At 37.0% G+C, this 19,481-nt stretch overlaps 1 protein-coding gene across 3 annotated transcripts in view; it reads right to left on the reverse strand.

Annotated features, from left to right (window-relative positions):
• LOC150083736 (sodium/hydrogen exchanger 9B2-like) overlaps nucleotides 1–19,481 on the reverse strand; it is a 163,394-nt gene that overhangs the window by 122,662 nt on the left and 21,251 nt on the right. The window lies entirely within an intron of this gene.

Consider the following 19,481-nt stretch of genomic DNA (forward strand, 5'->3'; position numbering starts at 1 on the left):
TCTCAAAGTTGAATACAATCCCAAGCCTTAGTGCCACTTGGCCCCAATCTTTGGTGAAAGCAGAATAATCTCCATAATAAAAAATTGACTGCAATAAAGCATACTAATTTATCTGATTTCAACTTCTGTCTTTAAATATTCCCGCCACTGCAATCCAATAGTATTAACTATGTGAAACAAATATCTGCATTTAAATAACACCATACTGCCATTTCTCTTGAAATGGCAATTTGCAAACTAGAATATTTGTGCAACAGAGTAAAATACAAATGAAATAATAAATATCAATAAATTAATTAATAAAAATAATGGCCTCTAAGGTTTATTTCCCATATTACTGGGAAAGTTTAAGATATGTTTCATTATATAAAACATTTGCATTATTGAAAAAGAATCGTAAAAGTAAAGAACGACTAAGACACTATCAGAAACCTTCCCCCTTAAAAATGCACCCATAAGCAGCAAACGTAACTAAACAAAAAACACAAACACATGGTCAGTAGCAGAGGTGTATTGCTAAAAAAAATAGTACTGGTAAAATAGATATTTCTCCCTCCCCTTTGATTATGCCATTGTTTGCATAATATTAGGTGTATAAATTTAATGATTTTCTATTATGACATTTAGAAAAAAGTACCGGAATGTCGCTCCAGTGCGTTCTGGCCTGAATACACCACTGGTCAGTAGCATAATGCTCTACAAAACAACGAAGAGCAATTGATCACAAGTTGATGAGCAGTACCACAATGTGCATGAATACTGTCAGTCACAAAACTACCCATTCATACAAAATCCAAATACAATTTCAGTGATGCTGTGCTCTTCGTCCTTGGTCTACGCAACTGAAACTCCCAATACCTTTCAACAAAAGTATTTAAATTATTTTCTTTGATTTAATATTAGCATTAGTAGAGGCATATGATGCAAGAAAGCAAGCTTATGCAGCATCAACCAAAAAAAAAAAAAAAACACTCCCATTTCACCCCCTCCTTTCGTTCCAAATACCTGTCCAGCTCAGCCTTAAGTTTAATTAGGCTATTAACTTCCACAACAAAGGATGGAAGTCTGTTTCACCAACCAACTACCCGCTGGCTAAAGGCAAACTTCCACACATCTATCCTATGTCTGTCTTTTCTCAATTTGAATTTATGCCCTCTCAGGTGATTATTCTGAGCAAGAGGAAGAATCACATCAGAAATGAGCATGCTCAAACCATTCAAGGCTTTATACACCTCAATCAGATCACCTAGCAGGTGCCTAATCTCGAGACACTGTAATCTGCAAAACTTAAGCCTCTCTTTGTAAAAGCAACCCTTTGTTCCATTCACTAATCTTGTTACCCTTCTCTGTACTCGTTCCAATAGCTCTACATCCTTCTTGAAATGAGGCCTCCAGACCTGTATACAATACTCAAGGTGTGGCCTGACCATTGCCTTATACAAGAGGATAATCACCTCCTTATCCCTGTTAGAAAAATTCCTGTATATCACTGACACGACACCATGAGCTACTCTTGCAGACCATCTGCATTGCTCAGAAAAATTCATATCTGCCTGCACAATTACCCCCAGGTCCTTTTCGTTCTCTACCACTGTCAGTGTAGTATCACAGATTTGATATGATACTCCGGGGTTACTGCTTCCCATATGTAGTACTTTACTTTTGTCAATGTTAAACTTCATTTGCCACCTCTCAGCCCATCTGCTCAACTTTTCTAGGCCCTGTTGCAGCAGAGTACTGTCATTAGTGTCCTTAACAACACTGCCAACCTTCGTATCGTCTGCAAACTTGGAGATTAAGCTTGATATATCATCATCAATAACATTTATAAATACAGAAAACAACAATGGACCCAACACTGAACCCTGAGGGACTCCACTAACAACATTAGTCCATGATGAGCAGTGTCCGTTGATTACCACTCCGTCTTCTCCCAGTGAATCATCCATTTAGCCATAGCAGCAATTTGCCTCCAATGCCACACTGCTCCAATTTGTGCAGCAGTCTTCCATGTGCCACAGTATCAAAAGCCTTTCTAAGATCCAAATATATAATATCAAAGTTATTCCCTGCATCCAGTTCTTTTGTGGCTGTATCACAGTATCCAATCAAATTGGTCAGGCAAGACTTTCCCTTAACAAAACCATGCTGTGTCCGAGCTATAACTCATGTCTTGTCTAGATGATCCTGCAGTGCTTCTTTAACCAGGGCCTCAATTAATTTTCCTGGAACAGAAATTAAACTAACAGGTCTATAATTACTTGTGTCAGCCTTTGATCCTCCTTTGTGAATTGGGGTCACATTTTCACATCTCAAGTCCATGGGTACCTCCCCTGAGTCCAAGGAAGCTCTCATAATTATGGCTAAGGGTTTGCTTATTTCCTTTGCTGCCTCTTTTAATATAACTGGATAGATCCCATCCACCCTGGGTGCTTTTTTATGTTAATCTTCAAAAATTTCTCCTCCATTTTCCTCTTAGTTATTACAAAATCATCTAGCTCACTGCCAGAGTTTACTTCATCACTGGCATTCCCCTCCCTGAAAAACTCCTCACGTGTGAATGTAGATGCGGAATACTCATTTAGTTTGTTAGCCACCTGAACAGAATCATCAACAGTTAAACCATCAATATCCAGTGGACCAATCTGATTCATCCCTTTCCTTCTAGAGTTTACATAAATAAACTCTTTCCTGTTTTTTTTTGCATCCTTGGCCAAAGATTTCTCATAATCTGCCTTTGCCAGCCTAATCTCCTTTGTGACTTGGTTACAGACCAGTTAATATCTATCATAGGCTTCCATGTCACCCATTCATTTATATGTATGCCATGCATTTTTCTTCTCTGCCATATGTCTCATTATTTCATCTGACATCCATTTAGGCCTTAACCTTGAACAATATTTCTTAGTTGGTATGTAAAGCCTAGTAGCTTCCAAGATAAGTTCTTTGAATGCTTCCCATTTTGAATTTGCTGTTGATAACATCATCAGTTGGTCCCACTGTATAGAATTTAAATACTGTCTCAGTCCATCGTAGTCGCCTTTACGGAAGCAATAACCCTTCTCTTTACCCCTAATGGTAGTTACCTCTTTGAGTAAATCCCACTTCAGCACACTGTGATCACTGCCACCTAGTGGTTCCTTTATCTACATATTGTTAATGCATGAAGAATCACTACTGATAATCAGATCAAGAGTATTACTCCCTCTAGTTGCCTCCTGAACATGCTGATGTAGAAAACAATCATGCAATAAATCCACAAAGCTTTGCTAGTGTGTGAGTGACCAACCCACAAATTCCAGTCAATATCTGGGAAATTAAAATCCCCCATTATAAGAGTCTCTGATTTACTGGCCCACTCTATTTCCCTGTACAGTTTCTTATTATACTCATCAGAGTCATTAGGTCTATAACACACTCCTACTCTCAATTTTGATCTCCCAGTGCTTATGTCACACCAAACTGACTCGACACTGCACTGTCCAGCGATGTCGACTAGCTTCACTTCCTTGGATATTATGTGTTTCTTAACTAGTGGCATAACCCCTCTTCCCTTCCTATCCTTCTTGTACTCATTGTACTCCCCAAATTCCAGTTCTGCATACCTTATATCTGTGTGATACCACGTCTCTGATATCCGAACAATATCTGCCTTTGATGTTTTGAGCAATACCTCAAATTCATCAAATTTATTTACCAAACTCCTAGCATTGGTGTATATGCAAATATACATGCACCTGTTCCTATTCTTACCTACCATAACACAACCCATGTGTTTACTTGTACTGCAATGACTCCCAGCAGTCTCTAAAATACCCTGCATCTTGTTTTCCAGGCTGCTGCTCATTCCAATAGAAGCAGTTCAAGAATCACTTTCACCTCTGCCAGTGGTTACTGTTAATCTATTAGTCCTTGTATCCCCCCCCAAGCTAGCAGTTTTCCGACCCACCTAACACTGCTTTGATAGCATCAGCAAATATTCTTGCACCCTTTCTATTTAAGTGTATCCCATCTCTACTAATGATAAATTAAATTAAATATCTACTAATGATATTAAGAGTAGGAGACCGGCAGAATTATTTAACAAGTACAGGTCACTGTTGAAAAAAAGAGGTGAATTAGGGTTGAATTTGAAAGTGTCTGCAACTCTGCCCAGACACGATAGGAGGGAGTATATGATGAGAGCCCTGTCGATCAATTCGGCCCTGGAAGGATTGTGCAAGGCTCAAGGGGTAGAATTTTTTTCAGCCTGGTCTGTACTTGTTAACAGGAGAGACTGCTTCTACAGGGATGGGATACACTTAAATAGAAAGGGTGCAAGAATGTTTGCTGATGCCATTGAGGCATGTTAGATGGGTCAGAAAACTGCTAGATTGGGAGGATACAAGGACTAATAGATTAACAGTAGCCACTGGCAGAGGTGAAAGTGATTCTGGCACTGCTTCTATTGGAATGAGCCGCAGCCTGGAAAATAAGATGCAGGATATTTCAGAGACTGCTGGGAATCATTGGGGCACAAATAAACACATAGGTTGTGTTAGTGTAGCTAAGAAAAAGAACAGGTGCATGTAGCATGTATACTTGCGTGTACACTAATGCTAGGAGTTTAGTAAATAAATTTGATGAATTTGAGGTATTACTCAAAACATCAAAGGCAGATATTGTGGGGATTTCAGAGACGTGGTGTCACACAGATACAAGGAATGCAGAACTGTAATTTGGGGAGTAAAATGTCTACAGAAAGGATAGACAGGATAGGAAGGGAGGAGGGGTTATGCTATTAGTTAAGAAATACATAAAATCCAAGGAAGTGAAGCCAGTCGATATCGCTGGACAGTGCAGTGTTGAGTCAGTTTGGTGTGACATAAGCATTGGGAGATCAAAATTGAGAGTAGGAGTGTGCTATAGGCCTAATGACTCTGATGAGTATAATAAGAAACTGTATGGGGAAATAGAGTGGGCCAGTAAATCAGAGAGTCTTATAATGGGGGATTTTAATTTCCCAGATATTGACTGGAATTTGTGGGCTGGTCACTCACACACTAGCAAGGCTTTTGTGGATTTATTGGATGATTGTTTTCTACATCAGCATGTTCAGGAGGCAACTAGAGGGAGTAATACTCTTGATTTGATCATCAGTAGTGATTCTTCATGCATTAAGAATCTGCAGGTAAATGAACCACTAGGTGGCAGTGATCAATGTGTGCTGAAGTGGGATTTACTCAAAGAGGTAACTACCATTAGGGGTAAAGGGAAGGGTTTTTGCTTTCATAAAGGCGACTACGATGGACTGAGACAGTATTTAAATTCTATACAGTGGGACCAACTGATGATGTTGCCAACAGCAAATTCAAAATGGGAAGCATTCAAAGAACTTATCTTGGAAGCTACTAGGCTTCACATACCAACTAAGAAATATTGTTCAAGATATAGGCCTAAATGGATGTCAGATGAACTAATGAGACATATGGCAGAGAAGAAAAATGCATGGGATAGATACAAATTAACACGTGACACAGAAGCCTATGATAGATAGATACAAGTTGATCTGTAACCAAGTTACAAAGGAGGTTAGGCAGGCGAAGGCAGATTACGAGAAATCTTTGGCAAGGGATGCAAAGAAAAACAGCAAAGAGTTCTTTACTTATGTAAACTCTAGAAGGAAGGGGATGAATCAGATTGGTCCAATTGATATAGATGTGTCAACTGTTGATGATCCTGCTCAAGTAGCTAACAAACAATGAATATTTTGCATCGACATTCACACATGAGGAGTTATTCAGCGAGGGGAATGCCAGAGGTGTATTCATCTCTGGCAGTAAGCTAGAGAATCTTGTAATAACTGAGAGTAAAGTGGAGGAGAAATTGTTGAAGATAAATACAAGAAAGGCACCTGGGGTGGATGGGATCTATCCAGTTATATTAAAGGAGGCAGCAAAGTAAATAAGCAAACCCTTAGCCATAATTATGAGAGCTTCCTTGGACTCAGGGGAAGTACCCATGGACTGGAGATGTGCAAATATGACCCCAATTCACAAAGGAGGATCAAAGGGCAACACAAGTAATTATAGACCTGTTAGTTTAACTTCTGTTCGTGGAAAATTAATAGAGGCACTGGTTAAAGAAGCACTGCAGGATCATTTAGACAAGACTTCAATTATAGCTCAGGCACAGCATGGTTTTGTTAAGGGGAAGTCTTGCCAGACCAATTTGATTGGATACTATGATGCAGTCACAAAAGAACTGGATGCAGGGAATAACTTTGATATTACATACTTGGATCTTAGAAAGGCTTTTGATACTGTTGCACATGGAAGACTGCTGCACAAATTGGAGCAGTGTGGCATTGGAGGCAAATTGCTGCTATGGATAAAGGGGTGGTTGAGGGGGAGAAGACAGAGAGTGGTAATCAATGGACACTGCTCATCGTGGACTAATGTTATTAGTGGAGTCCCTCAGAGTTCAGTATTGGGTGCATTATTGTTTTCTATATTTATAAATGATATTGATGATGGTATATCAAGCTTAATGTCCAAGTTTGCAGATGATACGAAGGTTGGCAGGGTTGTCAAGGACACTACTGACACTATGTTACTGCAACAGGATCTGGAAAGGTTGAGCAGATGGGCTGAGAGGTGGCATATGAAGTTTAACATTGACAAATGTAAAGTACTACATATGGGAAACAGCAACCCCAGAGCAACATATCAACTCTGTGGTACTACACTGACAGTGGTAGAGAATGAAAGGGACCTGGGGGTGGTTGTGCAGGCAGATATGAAGTTTTCTGAGCAGTGCAGACGGGCTGCAAGAGTAGCTCATGGTGTGTTGTCGATGATATATAGGAATTTTTCTAAGGAGGTGATTATTCCCTTGTGTAAGGCAATGGTCAGACCGCACCTAGAGTACTGTATACAGGTCTGGAGGTCTCATTTCAAGAAGAATGTAGAGATGCTGGAACGAGTACAGAGAAGGGCAACAAGATTAGTGAATGGAACAACGGGGTGCTCTTACGAAGAAAGGCTTAAGTTTTGCAAATTATAGTGTCTGGAGACTAGGCACCAGCGAGGTGATCTGATAGAATTGTATAATGCCTTGAATGGTTTGAGCATGCTCAATGCTGATGGGATTCTTCCTCTTGCTCAGAATAATCACCTGCGAGGGCATAAATTCAAATTGAGGAAGGACAGATGTAGGATAGAAATGAGGAAATTTGCCTTTAGCCAGCGGGTGGTTGGTTGGTTGGTGGAATAGACTTCCATCCCTTGTCGTGGAAGTTGATAGCCTAAATAAGTTTAAGGCTCAGCTGGACAGGTATTTCGAACAAACAGAGGGGTGAAGTGGAAGTGGTTATTTTTTATTTATTTATTTATTTGTTTTTTTTTTTGGCTGATGCTGCATAAGCTTGCTTTCTTGCATCAAATACCTCTACTAATGATAATGCTAATCTCTAGAAGCAGTCTCTCCTGTTAACAAGTATAGACCAGGCTGAAAAAAATTCTACCCCTTGAGCTTTGCACAATCTTTCCATGGCCGAATTGATTGACAAGGCTCTCATCATATACTCCCTCCTATCGTGTCTGGGCAGAATTGCAGATACTTTCAAATTCAACCCTAATTCACGGCTTTTTTTCAACACTGACCTGTACTTGTTAAGTAATTCCACCAGTCTCCTACTCTTAATATCATTAGTGCCAACGTGTACAACAATATCACCTTTTGTGCCCTTAAAATATGATATCCACTCCACAACATCATCAACCTTTGCCCCTGGTAGACATACCCTGGTCCTATTGCACCTATCCTTTTTACATACCATGTTCTCAGTTTCCCTGACAATAGAGTCACCAACAACTACTAGTTCCTGTGGGACCAGCGCATTCTGCCTTGGGGGTTGCCGCTGTGTTGCAGATGATCAAATGCAAGCTCTGCCATTGATGTGGGCAGCTGAGAGCTTGATGGGCCCCTCCATTTAGATCCTTCGAGGGCATCCACCCTATCCTTCAAGCTCTCATATAGGCCCATAACAATGCTGAGTTGTCGCCTGATTTCCTCACATTCCTTACATTGTGCACACATAAAGACATCCCCCTTGGCAATATCATGGCCCATACCTGATTGCTCCACAAACATTAAGCAAGCAATGCATTTTAAAAAACTGTGATTCAGAGGGCAACTTTTTTTGATTGGCATTTTGCTCATTGACAGCAAAGATAATTCCCAAATAAGGGAGGTGATAAAAAAAAAAACATGTCCAAAGCACTGTAGAGGGGAAGGGGGGGATTAGTTAAAAATAATAATAATGAAAATTATGTTTTAATATAAAAAATGGATTTTTCACAGTTGTGTTCATAACAGATTGGAAACAAAAGGGGTATCAAGAAAGTGAACAATTCTGAATTATTTCTTGCTGGTTTTTAAAGTTACAAATATGGTTACTTTTTCTCAATTTTATAAGTGCATGTGTGATCTTCAAAAAACATTGGCATGACTGCTTAAGGGTCACTTTCACACTTAGAAAGTTTCCAGTAACCAATATAACCAGTTCCCAAGAAGAATGTTTATATAATCATTTGAAGACTTGCACTAATAAATCTGGTTCATTTATTTACACATTCACAGGTCTGCAGCATAAAATTACAGCACGGTTCTTCACAATATGTGGCTGTTAAACACAAATCACTATGGTGACAATTTATTTCACCCAGAAGCAAACATGTATGATTTTTATATGTAATAGAGCTCTGCTGGAAATAAGAGAGTCACGTACCAGTTGGGAATTTTTTAAAAACAGCCTGAATAACAGCCCACATAGAGGAACAAAAGTTAAAAATTAAATATCCTCTTATGCAGTTGGTTAAAATTTCAGTGTTACACCAACTTTTTGCAAGAAAAACAGCTCTGAGCAAAATTAAAATCAGGATCATTCCTAATAATGTACTGATCAGGAATTTCTTAATAATGGCATAATACCCCACACAGAGAAACAAAGATTAAAACTCAATGTGTAAAATGTGGTATTTTTATATCACATATAACAATTATTTCTAAATGCAAAGTTAACAGCTAGGTACCTTCTATAACAACTGTATAACATTTAGCAATATTCAACAGCCAATATAACTGCTACTAAGTAGAAATGTTCGAAGGGCTGATGGAAGAGACAAAAAAAAAAAAAAAACCAAATGGCAAACCAAAAATATTCATTTCAGTAATTTACACAATTAACACTTTATATTGTAATAGTAACTGTGAGAGCTTTTGTAGTCTTAACCTTTACTTTTCCAGATAATTTTCAAAGGATTATGAAGTGACTTCTCATACCATCCATCTGAAGTAAATTTTTTAACAAGGCATATTTAATGAGAACTACAGTGCTAACTTGTCACTGTAGTTCTCAAAAAATTTCTTCTGTGTTATTTTGTCTTAGTAAGTGTGGGCATTTGCTTATGGGTTGTGCACAGAGTGCTTTACTAGCCTTACTTCAGGCAGCAGTTGTGCCCTATCACTGCAGGATCCCATGCCACTGAGCTTCCTAGATAACTAATGGGTAACTATTGGCTGTTGCCTGTCAATTTTGGGTTTCATTTTTCAGTTGCAGCAGACTGAGTATGCTACCAACTACCAACTACAGCTGCTACTTTTGGCCTAGTATATTTAACATAAAATAATAGGTTAATAACTGAGAGTCAGCAAAATGACTTGTATACTTAGCTTGGATTAGGATTAAAGAAAGTGAATATGGGCTACCTACAAGATCAAACAGCCCAAGCACAGACATTTTTCTATAAAATTTGTTTCACAGTATATATACGGCATGTAAACTTCAGTTATTGCATGAGCCATTAAAGAAACGTCTGGAAAAATATCCAAAGATATGCATATCCTAAATATCATGTAAATTCTTCAAAATTAATTCTAAATTAAAACATAGTAAATGTCTTTCTTTATCCAAATTTAACTGATTTTGACCTGAACTGCTGTTCTAGTCTTCTTAAGCTCTTATAATAATGTTTCAGCCTGTTGTTCTGCAAAATAATCATAGTATATTCATATATGAGCTATAAATATACAAAGATTTTGATTCTCCAAGAAGTTGACTCATTTTATACACTTTTTTTTCCATCCATTTTAATTATTAATTTTTGTGCACTTTTTCCACATCCATTTAAATTACTAATTTGAATATACAGTAATACCCCGAAGTTACGCGATAGGTGGGTCCGATGAAAATCGCTTAAGTCAAATTCGCGTAAGTCGGGGTACAACTTTGCATATAAATACATATAAATTTTGTTTAATTGGGACCAAGGACTAACAAAAACACTAGTTTAGAAGAAAAATATTTAATAAAATTGCAGTTCTTTATACACATTAATACAAAATATGTATTAAAAAAATAAATGAGTTATGTAAAAAAGTTATTTCGATGTCGATGGCTTCATAAAATCTAACAAATTTGCCTGACGACACAGCGCCTTCTTTTTTTCACGCAGAATTTCTTCGTAGCAAGCTAATAATTTTTTTATTCCTTGCTTTGTAGCTATAACACGTTCTTCGTTGGAGTCTATGTTTTCTAAAATTTTTAAGCCCTTTTCAATTGAGCTGAGACCTTCTGTCAAGCTTGCAATTGTCATGTGCTTTTCTGGTGGAACTGGATCTGAAGTGTCGGATACTTCGGTGACATTTTGTTCACGCATCTCTATGAGCTCATTCATTGTCAGCTCCTGATTATGTGAATCCAACAGCTCGTTGACATAATCACCATTGACTTCCAAATCTAATTGCCTGGCAAGATTAACAACTATCACATGAGCGACATGATCAGTTTCTGGCGTTGTTTTTGTCTCGTTTTTGAAAAAAAATGGCCAAAGTTTCTTCCAAACACCATTCAATGTTTTTTTGTGAATTTCATCCCAAGATTCTTCAATGATTCTTACGGCATCTAAAACATTGAATTGTTTCCAAAAGTCTTTAACAGATATCTCATTATTTTGTCTCATAGCTTCATTCAGACGTGCAAACGAACGCCTTGTGTAGTAAGCCTTGAATGTTTTGATGACTCTTTGGTCCATCGGTTGAAGCAAGCTAGTTGTGTTTGGAGGCAAAAACACAACTTTCACACGTGGGTCGAAATTAATTAGGGTTGCAGGAGGGTGACTGGGTGCATTGTCAATAAGAAGCATCACTTTAAATGGAATCTGTTTAGACTTGCAATAACATTCGACTTTGGGTATGAAGTGGTGACCAAACCAGTCCCCAAAAACGGAAGCTGTCACCCCAAGCTTTATGATTTGACTTCCAAATCACTGGTAAGCTAATTTTAGATATATACCAAACGAAAAAATCAAGAACCGCGTAACTCCGAGTTCGCGTAAGTCGGGGTATTACTGTATATATATATATATATATATATATATATTATTTTATTTTTATTTTAACACTCATTCTAATTTATTTGTATGGTTATATTTCAGGCATCATGTAAAGGAATATGCTTTTTGCTGCCTCTGATGTATGCTGTACCTTTTTATTTTATTTTTATTATGAAAGATTTCGTTTCCAACTATTTTAAACGTTATTCAAATATATGTATAATTATATATATATATAGAAAAAAAGGTAGTTATCAGTGTATGTGTGTATTTGGTAGGGGAGTTGAGCTATCAGGTGTAATAACCATGGAAGAATTGAGAGAACCTGTATGCTAAAAAATAAATTACCTGAAATAAAATGCAATTAATATAAGCATAATTATTGTAAGTATCTAAAGCTGTGGGTCCTAGCACTTTAACTACTTCGTCAGGAGTTGGCAGTGAAAATCGTAAGAGCCACAGCAATAAGCCAGGTCTCTGTTTCTGTTATGATGTACACATAAAAAGTATATGTATACATCATAGCCGACCCAACAGAGACCAGAAGGAAGAATAAAAGAATAAATAAACTTTAAAAAATAATAATAATAAATAAATAAATAAGTTCATGCTGATAGAATCCTGTGGAAAAAGAAGAAGGAAATATAAAATCAAAGAGTAAATATAATAAAATATCTACTATATATAATAAAATCATAAAGTCCTAAGACCCACAGCTTTAGGTACTTACAATAATTATGCTTATATTAATTGCATTTTATTTCAGATAATTTCTTTTTAAGCATACAAGTTCTCTCAATTCTTCCATGGTTATTACACCTGATAGCTCAACTCCTCTACCAAATACACAAATACACTGATAATTACCTTTTTGTCTATTTTTCATTATGGTTGCCGGTCTTTTCAATGTTTACCGTAGTACCCCGGATCCACAACCCTGTCTTATATATATTTTAATTTCTCATTCCTGTTTACTAAGACTTTCAGTAATTTCATTGCATCTTTATCATTTATATATATATATATATATATATATATATATATATATATATATATAAGAATAAGAGTTAAAATAAAATAATGCCAGCAGTATGGTAAGACAAGAGCAAAAATAATCAAAATCAAACCAGGGGGGGGGGGAAGAGAAGGGTAACAAGAATAAAAATATTGCAGTAAAAACTCTGTAAAATAATTTAGAAAATCTAAATGAAAGAATAATAATTCATTGAATTTTGAAAGCCAATTAAATAGAAATTTAGCGGTACCCCCTCTGATGGGTACCAGGTCCAAATTTATGTGAAATATCACCAACAGAGGTGTTAACCACTACAATAAAACAAAAATAAACCAAAAATAGACTGACCATTATGCCCCATCTCGACAGAGGACCACAAGGCCAATAATGTAGTGGTTAACACCTCTGTTGGTGATATTTCACATAAATTTGGACCTGGTACCCATCAGTGGGGGTACCGCTAAATTTCTATTTAATTGGCTTTCAAAATTCAATGAATTATTATTCTTTCATTTAGATTTTCTAAATTATTTTAGTTTCTACTGCAATATTTTTATTCTTGTTACCCTTCTCTTCTCCCCCCCCCGGTTTGATTTTGATTATTTTTCTCTTGTCTTACCATACTGCTGGCATTATTTTATTTTAACTCTTATTCTTATTTATATGGTTATATTTCAAGCATTATGTAGAGGAATATGTTTATTGCTGCCTCTAATGTATGCTGTATTACTTTATTTTATTTTATTATGAAAGATTCCGTTTCCAACTATTTTAAATGCTATTCAAGCATATATATACACAGGGTGTCTGGGCTAGAGGTATCCAAAAATACAGTGAACCCTCGATTTAACGGACTAATATGGGAGAAGGGGTGTCCGTTAATGCTGAAAGTCCATTAAATCAAATGTAACCTGTGGGGGGGGGCATTTTTTATTGTTCTTAATGTAAAAAACAAGCTTTAATACAATATACAGTACTGTACAATTTGGCCTTTGATTTACAGATATCAGAAACAGTTTGTTTTTTTACACTGTAAATTTCACAAACACATGCTACTTGAGAAGCATTCTTCTAATTTCTCAATTAGCTCTAATTTCTGTGCCACATTTAAGTTCACACGCTTTCTTTTAACTCCTCTATCACTTGATGCCATTTTAAATTGTAAAGATTGCAAAATTATTTATAAATAAAGTCACAATTCAAAAATCACAGAAACACTCTGTATACAACCTGACTGCATGATAGTTGAGGCAGACTGAGACCGAAATAAAGCGAGTCGGCAGACCTGCAGTTTAGTGTCCCGAGTCACGTTCAGCTCGCAAGTCACCGTTTACTGTTATCTGTAATCTGGGAAAACAGCTATTTCAACATGTTTTCAGAAAGAATAAAAAACAATTTCCTGAATTTGATTATAAAAATAAAAGTAGGTAATTAGAAAACAATAATGGAAATAGGTAATTATTATTAATTTTTAATTAATAATAACACTGAAGTTTTGTATAACCTAAAAAAAAAATAATATGGCTGAGATTAATATGTACATTACTGTATAAACTACATTATTTGTCCAGTCAACACTTCCCTATCTCTTCCATCATGCAGTATGATTGATGACTTTTGAGGTTATGATGAACGTCGTGGCGAGATCCAATATTCCTTACATTTCGAGGGTACAGCTCTAAAACGGTGTTCGCAGGCTGGCCGCTAGTTAGTACACCGGACAGAACCTATTGGTAACTCTCTAGGAGGCTTCCGGATCAGCTAGTGTATAATCTTGCTACCTCTACTCTGTCAGATAGTGACTGGAGGGAGTCCGAGTAGTCACGAGCAGTGCCGAGGCCACGTTATGTCAAGGATCTGGGTATATTCTTACCACGTGTACGGCATATCCAAAAATTTCATTACTTCATACAGCATGTCCCACCCACTTTTTCTTACTATTGAATACACCATGAATTGTCAAACTAATAGAGCAAGCTTATCTGCGAAAAGAACTAAACCTCCCAAGCACTTCCTAATTCATTTCACAAATATACGTGGTCTTAATTCTAATCTCAACGATGACAATTTCCACTTGCAGTCTGCCAAACCCCATCTACTTTTTCTGACAGAATCTCAGTTATTGGTTGATTCAACTACTGCTCATCTCAGATGCCCAAATTATTCGCTGTATGATTCCTTTCGCCTCAAAGGTGGTACTTGTGCATATGTCCGTTCTGATATTCTCTGTCAGAGACTTGGCAATTTGGAATCTCCTCTCTTTGATCTTCTCTGGCTTAAAATCTCTCTACCTCATTGTGTCAAATTCATCTGTTGTCTCTACCGTTCTCCCAACTCCACTAATCACTTGGAGCTCTTTGACTTCCTCGCTTTGCAACTTGACTTTCTCCAGTCCAACTTTCCTAACAGTGAGGTAATTTTCCTTGGTGATTTTAATGTTCACAACTCCAGCTGTCTTCCGTTTTCTAGTCACACCGACCAGGCAGGTCGAGATGCTGAGGCTTTTGCAATTACTAATGACCTAGCACAGATTGTTCATTTACCTACAAGAATACCGGACAATCCTAATCATACAGCCAATACGCTCGATCTTTTTCTCACAAACAACCTTCTAAGTACACGGTCGAAGTGAGAGGTCCTTTAGGCACTTCAGATCACAACTTGGTGATTGTCTCTGCTCCAATGGAACCTTTATCTCATGGCTATTCCCAACCTCGTGTTGTTTGGCATTACAAAAATGCAAAATGGGATGACCTGCGAGATTCCTTTTCTTCTTTTCCTTGGTCCAATTACTGTTTCAAAACTTCTGATGTCAACGTTTGCTCAGATCGTGTCAGTGAAATTATTCTTGCAGGAATGGAATCCTTTATCCCACACTCCACTTTAAAATCTCGTCCCTTATCTAAACCTTGGTTTTCCAATAAATGTGCTAAGGCTGTTCAAGAGAAGAATGTTGCATATCGTATTTGGCTTGTTTCTAATTCTTCAGTTTCATTTTCTGCCTACACCAAAGCTTGCAACAATTGTAAAGCAGTTATTAATCAGTCCAAACTAGAGTTTGAACAGGCTAAGAGTAGAAAACTTGCTTCTTGCCCTAATGGTAGCCGAGCATTCTGGTCTCTTGTCAAAGCTATTGGCCGCAACTTTTGCCCATCTCTGCTCCCACCTCTGTCCAAACCAGATGGTTCTGTTGTCACTTCAGCCAAGGATAAAGCTGACCTGCTAGCATCCCATTTTTCTACCAGCTCATGTATTTATGATCTTGGTAAAACACCTCCCACCATTCCCAACACGGTCCAGTCAATGCCTCCTGCGGTCTTCCGTCAAAAGGATATCAGAAGGATTTTGATGAATCTTGATGCCAAGAAAGCTCCAGGTCCTGATGGTATTTCTCCACTTGTTCTCAAAACCTGTGCTCCTGAACTTACTCCTATTCTTTGCCGCCTCTTTTCCCTTTCTTATTCCAAAGGTCTTTTTCCTTCTGCTTGGAAATTTGCTCATATCCAGCCAGTTCCCAAAAAGGGTGACAAATCCCTCCCATCATCCAATTATCGTCCCATTACAATTACTTCTACTCTCTCTAAAGTAATGGAGAAATCAATTAACCGCCAGCTGTTAAACTACCTAGAAACCTTCCATCTGATCAACGATCGCCAGTATGGATTCCGTCAGTGTCGATCGATCCACTGGTGATATTCTGGCTTACGTTACCAATTCAATGGAAAAGTTCGGTGAAACTTAAGCAGTTGCTCTTGACATCTCAAAGGCTTTCGATCATGTTTGGAATAAAGGTCTTCTAAACAAGCTTCCATCTTATGGTTTGCCAACTGTTTTTAGTAATTGGTTATCCAGTTTTCTCTCTGATCGCTCACTGAAGGTGATAGTAGATGGCTCTCTGTCTTCTAACTTCTCTACTAATGCCGGTGTTCCCCAAGGTTCAGTTCTTTCCCCCACTCTATTCCTTTTGTATATCAATGACCTTCTTCCATTGACTGGAAATCCTATCCATAGTTTTACCGATGATAGCACATTGCATTCAACTTTCCATTTTGAGAAACCTTGTCGTGCTCAATCAGCTTCAACTTCTCGAAAATCTGCTACCAATTCCTTAAATGCCGATCTTCAGGTAATTCTCCAGTGGGGCAAAGACAACTTAGTTGATTTCAACCCTTCTAAAACTCAGTCTTGTCTTATATCTCGCAAAAAGGATTCTTCTGCTCCTATGCTTATCTTTAGTGACACTCCGATTTCTAGGCAAAATGATATATCTCTTTTGGGGATTACCCTGACTTCTAATCTCTCTTGGCACAAGCACATTACAAATATTGCTTCCTCTGCATCTAAAAAACTTGGTTTTCTCTTTCGCTCTCGGCGTTACTTTTCTTCCAAACAGCTGCTCACTCTGTATAAATCGCAAATCCGCCCTGCTATGGAATATTGTTCCCACATCTGGGGTGGTGCCCCCAAAACCTCTCTCAGGCTTCTTGATTCCATTCAAAAGAGGGCAGTTAGGTTAATTAATGATTCATCTCTAACAGAGTCTCTCCACTCGCTCTCTCATAGACGTACTGTTTCTGCTGCATGCCTCTTCTACAGATACTTCCATGGGCACTGTTCTTCTGAACTGGCTTCTATAATTCCCGCCCTCTCTTTCAAAACAGTCCAAACTCGTGCCGCCACCAGCCAACATCCATTTACTGTCCAACTTCAAACCCACAGAACCAACTTTTCATCTTCCTCATTTATTCATTCAACTACCGTTTTCTGGAACAACCTTCCTTCATACGTATTTTCTGAAAATTACAATCTACAGAAGTTCAAGTCCAATGTCAACAAATATCTTCTTTCGTCTTCTCAACCTCCAACCCAAGCACGGTACTAAGTACTATAGGTTCTAATACCTCTCGTGTTTGGGGTTCACATAAAAAAAAAAAAAAAAAAGTTCGTGAAATTCGAAATCCATTATATCGGGGTCTGTTAAATCAAGAGTTTACTGTACACACATCTCAGCATCTATAAGGTGTATTAAAATAATTTTTTTTGTTATTATACAGAGTAACTCACCAAATTTTAATGAAGGTTAGTAAAGTTCAATGCGGGCACCTTTTGTAGCTTGACAGATGTCAAAACGATACTTGAGCTCATGCCTAGCATTTTCCAGCATCTGAGGCATTATTCGAGCAACTGCTTCAATGATACACTGTTTTATGACTCCATTGGACTTTTTTGCATGGGGCTTTATTAAAGACTATATGTACCAGAGAAAAATTCGGGATTTGGATTATTTGAAACAGCATATCGTTGAAGCAGTTGCTCTAATAACGCCTCAGATGCTGGAAAACACTTGGCATGAACTCGAGTATCGTTTTGACATCTGTCGAGCTACAAAAGGTGCCCACATTGAACTTTACTAACCTTCATAAAAACTTAGTGAGTTACTCTGTATAATAACAAAAAAATTATTTTAATACACCATATAGATGCTGAGATAGATGTGTGTATTTTTGGATACCTCTAGCCCAGACACCCTGTATATATGTATATATATATATATATATATGTTGTAGCAGTTTAAATCTCTGTTTGGTGATATTTCACATAAATTTGGACCTGGTGCCCATCAGAGGGGGCACCGCTAAATTTTATTTAATTGGCTTTTAAATTTCAAAGAATGATTATTTGTATATTTAAATTTTCTAAATTAATTTAGAGTTTTCGCTGCAATATTTTTACTCTTGTTACATTTCTCTTCCCTTCCTGTTTAATTTGAATTTAAGTTTAATTTTGTTTTTTCGCTCTTGTCTTGCCGTACTGCTGGCATTATTTTATTTCATTATATAACTTTATTCTAATTTATATGATTATATATATATATATATATATATATATATATATAAAACCATAAAAATAAATTAGAATAAGAATTAAAAATAAAAATAATGCCAGCAGCATGGCAAGACCAGAGCAAAAATAGCCAAAATTAAACATAACGATAAACCAACAGGGAGGGAAGAGAGGGGTAACAAGAGTAAAAATATTGCAGCAGAAACTCTAAGATAATTTAGCACATCTAAGTGTAAGAATAATAAAATAATAATTCATTAAATTTCAAAAGCCAATTAAATAGAAATTTAACGGCGCCCCCTCTGACAGGCACCAGGTCCAAATTTATGTGAAATATCACCAACAGAGATGTAAACCACTACAATAAAATAAAACAAAAATAAATCAAAAATAGACTGACCATTATACTCCATCTCAACAGAGGACCACAAGGCCAATAATGGTCAGGGAATCGCTGCATTTTGATCGCTAGACAAGTCGCCGCAAAGGCGAGTCGATCGAAAGATCAGTCCGCCACCCGATCCGAGAGGGTGCCGTTAAATTTCTATTTAATTGGCTTTCGAAATTTAATGAATTATTATTTTATTATTCTTACATTTAGATGTTCTAAATTATCTTAGAGAGTTTCTGCTGCAATATTTTTACTCTTGTTATCCCTCTCTTCCCTCCCTGTTGGTTTATCGTTATGTTTAATTTTGGCTATTTTCGCTCTTGTCTTGCCATGCTGCTGGCATTATTTTTATTTTTAATTCTTATTCTAATTTATTTTTATGATTATATTTCAAGCATCATGTAGAAGAATATGCTTTTTGTTGCCTCTGATGTTTGTTGTATTTTTTATTATGAAAGATTCAGTTTCCAACTATTTTAAATGTTATTCAAATATATGTATGATTATGTATATATATATTTTTTTTTTTTTTTCTGATTAGTTCTCCTTGAGTATCACATAGAAGATAACAATTGCAACTAAATATTTGAAAGGGGTATTCTTTGTCAGAAAAACCTCCAGACTGCAATAAAGACTAAAAGAGAAGATTAATCTATCATCCATTAATTTAGTTGCAGAATTCAATATATGGCTAAAACCAAAGTGAAACTTTCCTTAATATGAGAAATTAATCCTTTGATAAGAAGAGATTTAAATCCGTTGTGGACAAACTGTTGTGGACAGACTCTCTACTTAGTGATTTAAATTCATTCACAGCCACATACAAATGTGGTATTTCACATTTCCTGCATTCTGT

This window comes from Mastigoproctus giganteus, chromosome 7 (genome assembly GCF_048544385.1).
Source record: "Mastigoproctus giganteus isolate SK-2022 chromosome 7, ASM4854438v1, whole genome shotgun sequence".
NCBI classification, from domain to species: domain Eukaryota; kingdom Metazoa; phylum Arthropoda; class Arachnida; order Uropygi; family Thelyphonidae; genus Mastigoproctus; species Mastigoproctus giganteus.